The sequence below is a fragment of the Myodes glareolus genome, chromosome 8 (assembly GCF_982192425.1).
Source record: "Myodes glareolus chromosome 8, mMyoGla1.1, whole genome shotgun sequence".
NCBI lineage: Eukaryota > Metazoa > Chordata > Mammalia > Rodentia > Cricetidae > Myodes > Myodes glareolus.
This window is the reverse complement of record NC_142033.1, coordinates 33,592,094-33,607,838: the sequence shown is the minus strand read 5'-3', so window position 1 is coordinate 33,607,838 and position 15,745 is coordinate 33,592,094. Positions and strand designations below refer to the sequence as shown.

At 45.6% G+C, this 15,745-nt stretch overlaps 1 long non-coding RNA gene across 1 annotated transcript; it reads right to left on the bottom strand.

Annotated features, from left to right (window-relative positions):
- Positions 1-2,939: 2,939 nt before the first annotated feature.
- LOC146893828 (uncharacterized) lies at positions 2,940-3,642 on the bottom strand. Its single transcript, XR_015002550.1, has 3 exons — positions 3,478-3,642; positions 3,242-3,378; positions 2,940-3,052 (listed from the first exon to the last, which is right to left on the bottom strand). It is a non-coding gene; the product is annotated as an uncharacterized LOC146893828 (long non-coding RNA).
- Between the last annotated feature and the right edge of the window lie 12,103 nt (positions 3,643-15,745).

Sequence of the window (15,745 nt, the reverse complement as noted above, 5' to 3'; positions counted from 1 at the left end):
GAACTCAATCCAATTGGATCTCACATGAGAAGTCCAGTTCCCAGCCATAGGAAACTTTCCGGATGCCTTAGTATTTCCCTCTGGGGAAACCTTATACGAAAACATTCTACTTTCATTTTACCTCAACTCTTATAATACGGGTATTATAAAATGACCATCAAATTAAGTCATTTTAGAGCCATGGAGAACAGTCAATACTGAAATTCTCCCACAGGGTCATCCCCAGCAAAATCATGAAGCTAAGGAAGTTTGGTGTCTCTCACTCACCTCGGCAGCCCTCCCCTGCACACATTTTATCAGTGTGCATGATTCAGCTCAATAGGGAGAATGCATATGTGCAGATGTCCTTTGGCGTCCCTGGGAAGTGCCAGTTGGAGAAAATGATCATGTATAAAGGAATGTCTCACTCATACCCAATCAAACCAATTTTTTTTCCCCTCTAACTTTAAAAATACATCACTAAAACTTCAGTTGAACATCTGGTGAAATTGTTGCCTTTTAATTAGCAGTTGAGTTCTGTGAAAATCCTTAAGGTTTCAATATTTTTGTGGAAAGATTGTCAGGGATCTAGAGCTCCCCGAGAGGCAGTAGATTGCCATGCCTCAACATTAGCCCACCTGAAGCATATATGTGCTGATTGGAAGGAAAGTCAGAGTTCACTTGCTCACACATGTGTTTCCTGAGTTTCCTTTGTGCCAGACTTTGTGAGGAACGTGAACCTATCTTTATACTTCAGGGAGTTTGCTCAAATATCTTCATTTCAATGAAGGTTACGCTGACCATCATATGAAAACTTGCGATGAAATCTTGCCAGGTCCCCCTCACTTTTTTCTGGTTTTCGTTAGGGCACGCTGTGATAGCCACGCTTGCTTGTCCACTTCCTTATAACTGGAATAAACGAAGACCCAAGCAGCCGGGCACACCTGTGAGACATTTTGTTTTAAACCAGAGTATGTGAGGTGAGAAGACCTGCTCCACATCTGGATTATCCGAGGACAGAAAACCCTCCCTAAGCCTGGACCACACCTCTTCTTGCAGCCTATACAAAACGACACAGACGGAAGCTTTCGCTCTATGCCTGCTTGCCCTGCACTCCCTGGCAAGTCCATGTACTGTGCTGCCAAGGGATCCCTGCACAGATGTTAGAGCCTGCTTCTTTGGGATCCGAAAGGAGACTGAAGGCCAGCTGAGACAACCAGCCTCATGGACTAAGCAACTATTCAATTCTTGGATTTTCTACTGTTAGACAAATCATTATTGGACTATCCAGACTGTAGACTGTAAGCCACTCTAATAAATCCCCTTCATGTGTGTGTGTGTATGTGTATAGTTTATATGTGTGCATTATCATTATATTATATGTGTAATAGAATATATATTAATATATTCATTTTATCAGTTCTGTTTCTCTAGAGAACTCTGACGTATACGCGTGTTATTAACCAATACATTACAGTTTCTTTCTCTATTGCCTTTGATGTGCTGTCTTTCTCTTCAACCCCAACTCTATGCTAAAATCTTGAGCTCCACAAACCCAGGAGTCTATTTTTTTCATCTATACGATGCCTGGCTCGTGAGTAATGGATGTACAAGAGTGGGTAAGACAGTTACCCATTCTGTGCAAACTTCCCCCGTTCACATACTCACACAGGTGGCACTCTGCTCACCGGGTTAACGCCGGCCTTGGTGTGGTTACCGAGTCCTTATCTTTAGGTTGTTCCCTACAAATCAATCAGTAGAGTGTGACTGGTCACACCTGTAAGCCCAGCACTTGGGAGACTGAGGCAGGAGGAGTGCCATGAGTTTGAGACAAATCTGGTCTACATATTAGTTCTAGGCCATCCTGGGCTACAGAATGATCTGCCTTAAAAATAAAAAAAAAAAAGGGATCAGATGGTGGTTGCACACACCTTTAATCCCAGGTCTAGGGAGGCACAGACAGGCAGATCTCTGTGAGTTTGAGGCCAGCCTAGTCTCCAAAATGAGTTCCAGGACAGCCAGGATTGTTACACAGAGAAACCCTGACTCAAACAAACAAATAAAATAAATATAAACAAACAAACGAATAAAAGGGGTGTAGAGACGACTCAGTGGATAAGAGCACTTACTGCTCTTGCAGAGGACACGGACTCAGTTTCCAGCACCCACATAACAGCTCACAGTGGTCTGTAATTCCAGTTCCAGGGACCCCAATGCTGCCTCTGGCCTCCAGAGGTTCCTGCACACACATGTACCCAAGCACACACATACATATAAAATTAACTAAGTAAAATTTTCAGAAGAAATAAGAATATAAAATAAATGCCCCAGCCAGATTATGGCTTCTCTCAGAACACTCAAAGTGACCTTGCTACAAAGTTTAGATTTTTATTGGGCAGTGGTGGTAGAGGCTTTTAATCCCACAACTGTGGAGGCAGAGGCAGGAGGATCTTAGTGAGTTTGAGGTCGATCTGGTCTACAGAGTGAGTTCTAGGACAGCCAGGGCTATACAAAGAAACCCTGTCTCAATCCCCCCACACACACACACACACAAACCAGAAACTAAGTGTAGATTCTCAAGACGCCCAGGGTTCCAGTTTCACGCTCCTTTTTGTGTATGTGAAAATACAGTTTTTCTTTCAAATGTAAATGCTCCTGAACCACAGCCATGCTCTCTTTACTCTGCCAGTCAATTCCTCTGAGGCTTAGAGAAGAAAACATGTTTGTTTTTGTCTCAAGTCGGGTTAAACCAGGTCATAAGATACTACCTACTCCTGTCAATAAAGTTAAGATGACAGTGCCCCCTTTCCAAACTATGAAAAAGACAAGCCTCATTATACTCTCCAAAGGCCACATAAAAGCAAGTACATTCCACTGAAAGTTTAATAAAAAGCAGGACGGCGTCACAGGAAGCATAGAGAGTGTCCATGCACACAGTGAACCAGAATGTTTAAAAAGGCGTTTAATTAAAGTGCGGGAAAATGACTACCGACTTATGTAGCATCTGCAAGCTCTCAGCAGAGGTCATTAGGCCTGTCTGCATGACGAAGGTTAGACAGAAGGAACACTGTTCCTAGGTAGGAAACAAAGTGGGAACAAAAAAAAAAAGCATTATATAGCAAGAGCAGTCCTGCAACAGTCAGAAACAAAATGAAGACAAGGAAAAGAGGGGGGAGTTACTGAAACCAGCAATTAAGAGCTCTCTTGGGAAGTAAAGGAGTATTTTGGTGGGAAGGACACATACACACACACAGAAACAAACCTTTGCGGTTTGGATTCTTGCACTGAAGGAAGAAAGCAGTAATTGGTCTTGCAACATGAGACAAGATTGCCAAACCCGAAACTCAGGAGGAGAACTGGCCAATAAAGCCACTGCTGGACACACAGATGGTTTCAAACCTAAATACAATTACACCAGAAGTGAAGAAGTTCATTCCTCCGCTCACATTAGCTAAGTCCTCAGTGACCCAGGTCAGCACGGGCATAGGGCATTCTCACCGTGGCAGAGAATCCTGTAGATACCACTGCTCTGAGCTAGATGGGAAAGCAAACCCTGGCTTCTATCTGTACCAGTCGACCTCAGGTTCTCTCATCCCAAAGAGACGCAGGAGAGATGCCAGCACTGGAGTCCACCGTAGCCATGGCAACTAGGTCGGCATCCTCGCTGCTGTTCTTTCTTAGCTAAATATCAGTTATAAGCGATGGGTTTCACTATGGCATTTTTGTATCTGTGTATGATGCATTTTGAGCAAATTCGCTCCCCTTCACCCTCTCTTTCTCCTCACTCCAGCTGAGCCCCTTCCTCCTCCTAACTGCTCCCCCAAATGCTAGCATGCCTGGTTTTGCTGCTTGTGTTTCTGTTGTTGTTACTGCTGTTGTTGTTGTTCATTTGTTTGTTTGTTTCTTGACCCAGTGAGTTATGTTGGAGTTGCTTACAGGAACATAGGTATGTCATTAGTGATATCCACTGGGGGGGAAAAAAAAAGGTCCCTCATTCCCCCCAAATCCATTAACTATAAAAATCCTGAGGGAGGGGTGAAAACTCATAAGCTCCATGTCACTCTGTGACAAGATGCCGCTAAGCGCAACCCTGTGGAGATCTTGTGCCTCTGATCACAGGGCTGGAAGCTCCAGTGGTAAAGCCATGTCATTCCTGAAAGCTGAGTCCCGTTCCACTACCAGCCTACCTACCCCACCTTCCGCCAACTCCTTCGTTCTTCTAGCTCTTCCTCCACTGCTTCCCTGAGCCTTGTGCAGGTGACTCAGTACTTCTCCAAGTGAGAAGTGTCCACACACGAGTGAGTGTGACGTTTGTGCAAAGCCCTGAAGAGCATATTTACACTAAAGTGAGAAGAGTGTGGTGTAAAGCCTGTCTGCAGTCATTCACGTGCTTGGTCAAGGATTAACATAAAACCAGCCCATTACAATGATGCTATCAATATTATAACAGAGATGGGGGCTGGAGAAATGAATCCGTGTATAAGACCATGTCACGTACTGTGCTTAAGGAGGACCTGCGTTTGGTTCCCAGCACCCACGTCAGGCAGCTCTCAACTGTCTGCAATCCCAGCTCCAAGGGACCTGACACCTCTGGTCTCCATGGAAACCTACACTCACATGAGCATACCCACACACAGATACACATGCACTTACACTATGAAATTACTTTTAAAAATAAATATATCAGAGATATATTTAGCACATGACAGCAGATGGGTTTTCCAAAACTAGCCAAGGCTGTTTTCTGTAGTAGGAGGGCTGCTTATTTGTTTCTGGCTGCCCAGATTCCCCAAATAATCACACAGAAACTGTATTAATTAAATCACTGCTTGGCCTATTAGCTTTAGCCTCTTATTGGCTAGCTCTTGCATCTTAATTTAACTCATTTCTAATAATCTGTGTATCACCATGTGGCACTGGCTTACCTGCAAAGTTTCAGCATGTCTGTCTCTGGCGGCAGCTCCATGGCTTCTCTAAACTCCACCTTCCTTCTCCCAGCATTCAGTTTAGTTTTCCCTGCCTACCTCTATTCTTTTGCCCTATCACAGGCCAAGACAGTTTCTTTATTAACCAATGACACTCACCACATACAGAGGGGAATCCCACATCAGTTATCCAGTTTTCTGCCACTACAACAAAATTCCCAGGATTCACCTTCGGAAAAATCAAAGCTTTATTTTTGGCTTAGAATTTTAAAAGTTCCAGGCCATGATTATTGGATCCTATCACTTTGGAGCTATAGGATATTTCTATAGGTTCAAAGAACTTTCTAATGCATTAATAAGAAACAATTGTACAAAAGGGTGTACAGAAAAGATCCCCTCCCACCAAGCAGTTCCTGTTCCCCACACGAGAAAATGTCGGTGCTTTTTTTAATGGACAATAAAGTTACCTTTTCCCTTATCCAGTTCAGTCCTGAGCTTGGCAGGTAGTGGGTGCTTCAGACAATGAAATGGCTCTAAAATGATACTGAAACTGTATGCATAACCACTGTCCCTGAGAAGGTCTGCAAGCATTGCCCCGTGAGCATCATGGAATAAGAAATGCTCAGGTTGTCTGAAAGGCTTCAATGCATCACTACTCAAAAGACACGCCGAGAGTGAAATTAGCCTGGAAGGGCAAGCTAACCGTGCAAAGAAACAAACAAACAACAAGGAAAAAAGAACTAACTGCAGGATCTTGATTTTGTCTCAAACAAGTGCACAATCAGGAGATTCGAAGAATTCATGGATGGAAATGGAAAATGTCTAGCTGCCAGGTGGGTGACTTTCCTAAAAGGTTTGTACCATTCCTTTGTTCAAGTAGGAATGAAGAGGGGGTGTGGTAGTGGCGTTTCAATTGTATTTTAATAAATAAAGCTTGCCTGAAGATCTGAAAGTAAAACAGACCCACTGGTCAGCCTTACAGACCAAGTGCTGGTAGCATACACCTTTAACCCCAGTAGCCACACTAGTTTGCCATAGAAACCGGATGATGTATGACTTTAACCACAGTGGTGCACGCCTTTGATCCCGGTCCTAGAGATGATTATAAAACAGGAAGAAACAGCTCTCAGACACAGTCTCATTCTAAGATTCCTGAAGGCAGGATCACCATTTCAGACTGAGGTCGAGGTAAGGGTCAGTGGCTACTGCTTTGCTTTGCTTTTCAAAGCAAATCTTCAGGTTGAACCCCAATTTTTCCCTCTGAGTTTTATTAATCACGCTTTAGATGGTAGAAGATAGTATCTAAGATGCTGAAATCTCTCAGTCAAGTCTACCCCAGGATGGAATGAAAAGCCTGCAGTGTAACAAGAAGAGGCCCAAGGAAATGAGCAAGCATCGGGCTAAGCTATATAGTGCCTGGTGCACACAAACTCAGTTTCCCCCCCTGGAGGTAGCTTCCATCCAGTACCGACATGGCGGGGTCAGGGGTTAAGAGACTATTCACCTTGCTTCAGTTTGGGGTACACATGAAGGGACACTGTCACTCTAGAGCTTCCCCTGGAGTCGCCAGCAACCTTCCTTACCACTGCTTCTAGGTCCAACTTCTCTCTCTGCCCATGCCTGCTTTACCCAGCACCACCCCTGTATCTGATGATTGTAAGAGCATCCCCTGCCCCAGTTTTACCTCCTGCAAGCAAACATCACTTCAGAGTTCCTTTTGCAGGACCCCACCTCTAGCACCCTCTTCTACATTGGCTGTGCTCTTGGATACGGAGTTCCTCAAAGATCTCAGCCAGTGCCACCATCAATTGTCTCTATTACGTTATCCCTACAAGGACAGAGAGGTTGCTGTAGTTGATACCATCTTGAAATCAGCATACTAAACCTTTAGAGAGCTTGTTTCAACATTTTCTAAGTTGCTCTCTGGACCAATGAAAGACAGCAAAGTCATCCAAGTAGGACATCCAAACCTAGATCAAAGCCTACCTGGCCCCGTGCCACATTCCTCCCCTTCTGGGCTCTCTCTGACGTTCCTCTGTACGGAGGACCACCAAGATGCCCTGAGAGATCACAGAACTCTCCCTTTGTGTGTGCTGTTTCTCCATGGCTAGCACCAGTTCTAAATGGGTATGGGGCAAGCAGATGGCTCCTCTTAGCCAGAACATTTCTCTCTCAGGATCACAGAAGACTGGGCCGACAGAGGGTACCGACACCCTGAGTTGGACCGACTTGCATATCAGCACAGGAAGGGCTTCTAAGCTCTGGACTGTCACTCACTCACCACCCACTCTGAGGCCGGAGTCGTGCACATGGAAAGGTGGAAGGGGTAACAGTGACGTATTTTGCATGCTACCACTCACCCCCCAAAACAAAGTGATGTTATGCCCCCTGTACAAACTGATGTTACGTCAGTCATCCTGTGTGGCTACACCTGTGTTTCTCGGGTATTTGTGACTTTTCTCTGAAACTTCAGGGATCTTCTGATTGATTTCCACCCATGGCTTCATTGTATGCTGTCCCATGTATGCGCCCCATGCTGCGCAGGGACAGACCTTCCTTGTGTATACAAGATTCACCTTCAAAGGCACCTCACCTCTCTCCCTTTCTGATGGCCACATGCAGGTGATGGGGTGCCATCAGCGCTACAGAAGGCCACACTCTAGGACTGAACTGATGACACCCCAAAGAGCTGGAGACAGGGGTGGAAGATGTCTTGGTGGTTCAGAATTCACAACCGCCTGCAACTCCTCCAGAGCATACAACACCTCTGGCTTATTCAGGCCCTTGTATTCACATGCACATATGCACACACAGACACACACACAACTAAATAAAAATGTCTTTTTTAAAAAAAGAGTTCAAGAGAAGGCATTACTGAGAGATATACTGTCCTATATTTATGCTAAAAAATCTGTAATTAAAGGAAATCTATTAGCATCCATCTTCTCCAGCATCCCAGATTGCTCATGCCGAAACCTTTAAGGGAATTTTCGGATGCCAACAATCATAGGTGGCCTGGCGGATGACTCAGTGTCATGTGTAAGCAATGTGATCAACTTTGCATCATTGGAAATGGGGAACTAAAGAGACAAGAAAACCTGTTCTTCTTCCGTTGAAAATACTTAAAAAAAAAAAAAGATTGCAAGCTACTAATGCATTATGGGTAATCATAGCTTGACAGATGGCGGCTATGAATCAACTGTAAACAATCAGTTTGACAAAAAAAATAAAACAAGACAAAAGGATGGCTTCTGAACCTAACCAGAAAGAAACAGTCCCTGGATTCTAAGAGCCTCCTCCTGTACTGATTTTACAATATATAAAGATCGGACTTTCTTTCCTCTACTCATTACTCTAAGTCTTCATTGATGGTCACTATACATTACATGGGTCCATGAACTGTGTAGAGTAGCCAACTCAGGATGACCCCAATGATGGCTGCCTCCCCTATCTATCCTTCTGGGTAATCACTCATAATGTTTTTGGTTCAGGAACTGGATTCAGAGATTTTCTCCCATTTCAGCCCTCAAAGCCCTGTCTGTCTCACACACGCTCCCACTCTTCTCTCAGGCTGCGGAAGATGCTGCCGTGTTGTAGACCACCCTAAGAAGCAACAAGAGATGTGAAGAACTGAAGTCTCTCCCCAGAACTCAGAGATCTCAGCCGTCTGATCTTGGAAACAGCTACTCACCAGTGACCTAAGTGAGCTGAAGTCTCCCAGTCAAGCCCTCAGCAGATTCACTCACAGGCTGATGAACACTTCACGGGAGATCTGAGCACAACCCCTGGGCTAAGTGTCAGTGAAACTCTTAACTCAGTGAAATTAGGAAATGGGAAGAATTTTAAAGCTATTTGGGGATAGTTTGTTAGAAGCAATAGATGATTCATGCTTTGCCGATGAAGAACAATTCAGCCTCCGCTTGTAGGAGGAGAGACACAAGGGCCTTCGAGCCAGAAATTTGAATATTGTAATGACAATTATCAGAATATGCAGTCATCCAATTCCCTTTGAGCCTGTCCTCCACTTAACAAGTTGGCCACCTGTTGCTCTTCCTCCCCTAGATGAAAGCCAGCTCTCTCTCCCAGCGCTTTTGCACCTAAAGTCCATACTTTACTTCCTAATTCAGTGACATTTAAAGAGACAACACACGGTTGGTCACAGGCAACAAGGAGTGTCTTAGTTAGGGTTTCTATCACTGTGACCAAAACACTATGGTCAAAAGGCAACTGGGGAGGAAGTGCTGTTCATCACTGAAGGAAGTCAAGGACAGGAACTCAAGCTGGGCAGGACCCTAGAGTCGGAAGCTGATGCAGAAACCATGGAGGAAGTGCTGCTTACTGGCTTGCTCTTCATGACTTGCTCAGCCCACCTCCTTGTAGAATCCAGGACCAACAGCCCAGGGATGGCACCACCCACCATGGACTGGGCCCTTCCCTATTGATCCCTAATTGAGAAAATGCCTTACAGCTGGATCTCAAAAAGGCATCTTCTCAGATGAGGTTCTTTCCTCTCTGGCGACTCTAGCTTGTGTCAAGTTGACACACAAAACCAGCCAGGACAAGGAGGTTGTGTAGAGTTTTCCAAGTCTAGAACGGAATGAAGTTTTGAAATCACATGAGCCTTTAAAGAATGACAGGAAAGTGTCTTCGCCAGAAGATGCCTTGGAAAGGGGTCTCAGGAGGACTGAGAAGATGGACTGCAGATCATAGAAAGGGAATGAAGCTTCATGTGAAGAAACAGAGATGGGTAGAAGGCGCTAGCTGACAGGTGGAGATGAACGAGTTTAGAGATTACTGGTAAACATGGGCCTCTGTCCCTCCCTCCCTTCATCTCACTCTGTGCCACTCTATCTTCCCACTGGTATCATGTATTCCTAAATAGTCATCTACCCTATACACAGCCACTTAAAACCTGTATTATCTCAGCTTCCATGAGTTAGGAGTGTAGATGCTCTGGCTAGGGGTCTGACGAGATGAACTCAAGCTGATGGCCATGGCCCAAGTCTCAGCTGAAAGCTTAGTTGGTGATACATGCTAGTCACTCAACCTGGCTTCTCCGATCACGATTCAGACAGCTAGCTCATAGCGTCCCTCAGTTCCTTACCACATGGGCCTCTTTGAAGACTAGACCAGTCTTCTTCAGAGCAGGCCAGTGAGAACGGGGGTGCTACAGAAGCCTGTCTTGGTGACTCAATCCCAGAGTGATAAGCCATCACTTTGCCTTGCTGTTCGTGAGAAGCTGCCTTGCCAATTTCAGCCCACACCCGAGGGAGAGGATTGTGCTGACTGTGAGAACACCACGGAGCCAAAGAATACTTGGGAGCTTCTGAGAGGCTCCCTGCACACCATTGAATTCTCTCACCGCAACCAAAGCCAGCTCAGTATGAAGTGCTGAGTGCTGGTGTCAGATGCTTGGGGCCTCCTCTTTCCAAAACCCGTCCAGTTGGTGTCGTCCGGGTTCTTGTTCTTGCTTTGTTTTGCTTTACTTGGAATGTTGAGACAAGGTCCTATGTAGCCCTGGTTGGTCTGGAACTTGCTATGTAGACAAAGCTGGCCTCGAACTCATAGAGATCTGTCTGCCTTTTCCTCGAGTGCTGAGATCAAAGGCATGCGCCATCATGTTATTGATTGATTGATTGACTCACTGATTGATTGGTGGTTCTGAGCAAGGGTTTCTCTGTGTAGCCCTCACTGTCCTGGAACTCACTCTGTAGACCAGGCTGGCTTTGAACTCAGAGATTCACCTGCTTCTGCCTTCCAAGTGCTGGGGTTAAGGGCGTGTGCCACCACTGCCCAGTTCATTTGTGTTTTTAAATCTAAAATTACCATGTTTAGCTGTCATGGTATAACACGTGCACGATCTCGGTATTTCTGCCTCTGTGTCCTTGTCTCTTCCTGGGCACCTTTCAAGACAGCACTGACTCTGGAGAATACTGCCTAGGATGTCCAGCCGTAAACTCACTCACACTTTCAGGCAATCTGTGAACGTACTTTACAGCCTACTTCCCTGGCGGCAGGCGCATCTGAACTCCTGAAGGGTTGCCCGGAGACTGCGTGTTCACCCTTGTTCACTTCCAAGTGTGAGCTCTTGTTTTCATTTTCTGTTGGTAATTACATGCTGGCAGCAGAGTGTGGGCAAAAATCAATCCCAGCGGACTTAAGTGTCTCCCGATTGATCTCTGCTGTGGATTTTTCCATCACGGCCATCATCATCATCGATGATTGCCAGCACTGATAACTTACTGTGTGCCAGGCACCAGGCTCAAATATTGTCATTTGTGTCATTTTCTGCAAAATAACCCGTGAGTTAGTTATTATTTTAATTCCTCGTTTTAAGTGTAAAGCCAGCGGCCTAGTGTTAAATAGCTCAGCAGTAGACAGGCTGCATGATGCTGCAGGTTCGAGCCAGCTCCACAGACTTGGCAGCTGGCGCCTCTCCCCGCCACACCCCCCACACTTGCTGTTGTCTTCCCTCTGGGTGTTACCCTGTCTCGGTGGCCTCTTTCCCTAGACGGTGGGGGTAGCAGAAGACGTAAACTGAGAATGCCTTGGTGCCATACTCATTTCCAATCAGGAGGCAAACTTCCGCCTTGCTGGGAGCAAGAAAAGACAAATTTCCCCACACTGCCCTATGTATTGGGGTGATAGATTGATGCATTTGGGAGACATCAGAAGGAACCCTCTTGGGCTTGCAGAAGAAAAGCTCCTTTTCCCACTCCACACTGTGAGTTTACAGAGTCCATGGGAGTGCTGAGTTGTTTAATCGCATGACTGCATCCTTGAGGGGAATGTGAAGCTCTAACCCATGGTGCCTACAGAGTGTGAATAACCCCTGAGCCTCCACACAGCCACCGTGGCAAAACAGACGTCTGAGCCAATACTCCCCCTGGGGTATGAATGCTTTCAAGTGAACCCTTACAATGAAATTTTTCTCATATTTTTGCTTTTCAGATTAATGCCCATTGTCTCTTTAATTTTTTTTAAAGGGAATCAGTAGATTGGTCAGTTAGAAGCCAGGGGCCATGACAGGATTTACCCAGCTTCTAAGAAAACGGGAATGTATCCGCAGTCATACCACATGCATAGGGCAGTGTCAGGGAGGGGGACACAGACAATGCTTCTTGGAAGGCTGTGGAGATGCCCCCAAGGAGAGGCAATCTGCAGAAGCGGAGTCCTAACAGGGATTCCATGACAACCATCACTGGGGTACGGTGTAATAAGAGAAGCGAGCTGGGAAAACAGGCTGCCTGTTATCTCGCAGACATTGCAAATCCCCCTCACTGCTCACTGCTCTCAGTTCTCTTTGGAGGTGCCCGTTGTATGAGCTCGTGTGTGTGTGCGTGTGTGTGTGTGTGTGTGTGTGTGTGTGCGCGCGTGTGCGTGCGCGTGTGTGTGGCCTTTCCTGACATCATCCTACATCTCTTCCTATCTTAAAAAGGCCTCAGGAACTAGCTCAGAAGCCAAGTAAGAAGGGGAGAAACTCTTTTGCACAGAGCCCGTGGGCTGGAGAGCTCTTGGTAGGAGTGACAGGCCAGCTATCACTAAGTCTTATGCACAGTGGGATTCACTACTGAGAGTTCTAGAAAAGGTCCATACTCGCGGCTGTCACTCATCTCTAAGCCACCCTCGGCAGTAGAGCCACCATGGCTTTGGGAACCACTGTTCTAGAGGTATGGGTACTTCCCTCTTGTTCTCCCCATATGGTTCAGGTGCACACTGCCTCCCCAAGAGTGATTTCACAGAGCACTTGTGACCTTAGTCAAGTGGTATGTTCAAAATTCCCACTTGCAGTCATTGATTTGAGCTACAAGGATACATTTTTGCCAGGACCAGTGAAATGCACTGGGTCCTTCGGTGGAAAATCTGTAGTAAAACAACCTGTGTTCTTAATGAATTTAAAATCACAGACCGTGGGAGAGCCTTGAACCGGGTGGGCCCAGAGAATAGCGATAAACTACAGAATTGAAGTCAGGGAAAGAGGAAATGAAAGCTAGAGGTTATTGAAGAGAGAAGATCCTGGGGAGGTTATTACAGCCTTGAATCAAACAGCGCTGGAAGCTAGAAACAGCCCTAAGCTTCCCAGTGAATGAGTAAGCTGTCTGTCAGCCTGGCATCGCTAGAGCCTGAGACAACGTCCCAAGAGGCAAGGTTTATTTATTCTTCCTCACAGTTCTGGAAGAGTCAGTCCTTGCTGATTGGCCCTGTTGCTTTTGGGGCACTCATGGCAGGGAGCATGTGCCAGAGCAAAACTGCCTACCTCAAAGGGGGACACTGTCAGGAAGGTGTGGGGGAGGGGTCCAGCAGGGGGGGAGGGAGTGGACAAGGGAGAAAATGAGTGGGTGCATGCAAAGTATGTTTGAGATATAGATGACAAAAGTAAGCCAAACACAAGATTTTATATGTAGAGACACATATACGAAACATACATATATGTGAACTATATATACATACATAGGAAAATCATACAATGAAACCCATTATTTTGTACACTAAAAATAATTACTCTTTGGGGGATGGGAACCAGAGCTATGGCTCAGTGGCGAAGAGCTCATACTGTTCGCGCAGAGGTTCCATCTGCAAAGCCAGTTCCGGGAGATATGACGCCCTCTTCTGGCCTCCATGGACACTGCATGCATGCAGTATGCATACCTACATACAGAAAAGCACTCAGACATAAAAATAAATAAGTCTTTTAAAAACAACTTTTTAAAGAGTGGATTCCTGCAATCTAGCAATTCCCTCTGGGTATATACCCTAAAGTACCTGCCCAGATGTGCAAAGGACAAGAGCGTGCAATGACTTTGGTTCTTAGTAGTGGTAGGTGTTGGATAAGAAGCAATGGATCTACAGGAGAATTAACTAATCACACACAGTTGCCCAACAGAATATTATTCTACAGGTTATTGCAAATAAGATATATATATATATATATATATATATATATATATATATACAAAGTTCACCAAATTAAGAAAAGAGCTGATTGTGAATGCATATGGTACCTATTCGTGTACATGGTTTTTTAACACATAAGAACGCCAAGCACAAACTTCTGAAGAATGGTTGTCTCTGGATGCTGGTGAAGAAGATCAATAGAAACTTCACAGGAGTCCTGCTGAGCTCTGATCTTTACTCAGAAGCAGCCCAGTGTGCTCACTGGTACATTCTGGACCACTTTCCCGGCTGGAAATGTTTCACAGTGCGCTAAAGAGTGCTTACTGAGGAAAGAAAGGAGAAGAGAAAAGAATGGAACCTGCTTACATCATGTCTGGGAAGTGTGAGACAGGGGAGTGGGTGGGGCTAGGGTTCCATTGTTCCCTTGCTCCCCAATGACGTCATGCTAGGTCTCCCCCTCCAGTGTGGTGGTGGACTGAGGACCATGCCTACCTACAACAGAAACACCATAGACTCCCCCATTTTTTACTTCTACATGTATAGCCTTTTGCCAAGCTGGAGTCCAGCTATTAAGCCAGTGTGGCTACCATCACATAGTAAGCAAGAAAGGACACCCCATTGATACAATTTGAAGAAAAATAGGTTTCTCCCTAGCCACCAACCAGAAGGCTTTCTAGGAGAGATGGGCAAACCACAGACCCCGACCACGTGGAGCTCGGAAAAAAGGATGCCACTCCATCAGGGAAGGCTGTGCCTCTCCGTTTACAAATTGAGGGAGGCCCTGTGGATTGAGTGTTTACAGTGGGGAGGCTAACAGGCTGCCTTGCAGAATGTGATTTTCATGTGGTTCTGCCGTTTGGAGTCGCCCAAAGAACACTTCTGAACCCCAGAATCCCTTTGAAAGCTGGGGTATAAAGTAAACCACGTGATGCTGTGCAAGTTCAGATCAATCCTGCGACATCACAGCCGCTTTATTCCCATTTCCCGCTATCCTAAAGCCGCTCTAGCCATTTAGAGTCCTGCCCCAGAGTGCTGGCCCACCTCCAAAACCATAATGCCCTCTTCTCACCGAGTGCTTAGGGTTCATTTTGTATTTTTCTTCTATTCCAAGTGTGAGCCTGGTTTCTAAAATGGATCCGCTGCCCCTTGCAGCTGAGCAGACTGATCTTCTAAAGGGCTCAGTCAAGAGAAGTAATCCCCATTCATATGAAATATCCCCACTGCGAGGGCTTACCTGGGACCACATTCCATAAATCACACAGCCCCAGGAAAACCTCCTTCCCAAACACAGGACTGCACTTCGTGTTTTTCCAGGAGTGCTCAAGGCCCTGTAAATCTTATGAGGGCTTCTCTATGGGATAATGAGATTTGGGAACAGGATTAATACCAGAGCGCCTATCCCTGAAGTTTCAAAGAATTCATATTCTTTCGATCCCATATCTCAGTTTGTTAGAAAATGAAGTTAAAAGAACATCAAATTGTTCCTTGGCTTGTTGTTTAATTAAAACAACATAGAGCAAAAATGCTATCTTTAGTCCACCAGAGAGAGAGAGAGAAAGTGTGTGAGAGAGAGAGAGAGAGGAAGGAAGGAAAGAAGGAAGAAAGAAAGAAAGAAAGGCAAGCATTCTCTACCCAACTAATCCAGGATCTCTATCTGGGCTAATAATAAAATAAAATAAAACAAAACAGAACCGTAAGTATTGAGACCCACTCTCTCACACACTCATTATTAAGGCTAATAACCTGATTTCAGGGGCGTATCCCAATATAGTTGTTGATTTTTTTCCCCTTGCTCATAGAAAGTTATGTTAGCTATTGGAGAAGCAGCCTAATGGACCTGTATTTTACAGTTGTCTTGGGTGTTCAGGGAGCCCCTGCTTCGGCAGCAGAGCAAGGAGAGCAGACAGAGCACTCATGAGCCTGCTGCTAGCCGCGCCCATCTCTGC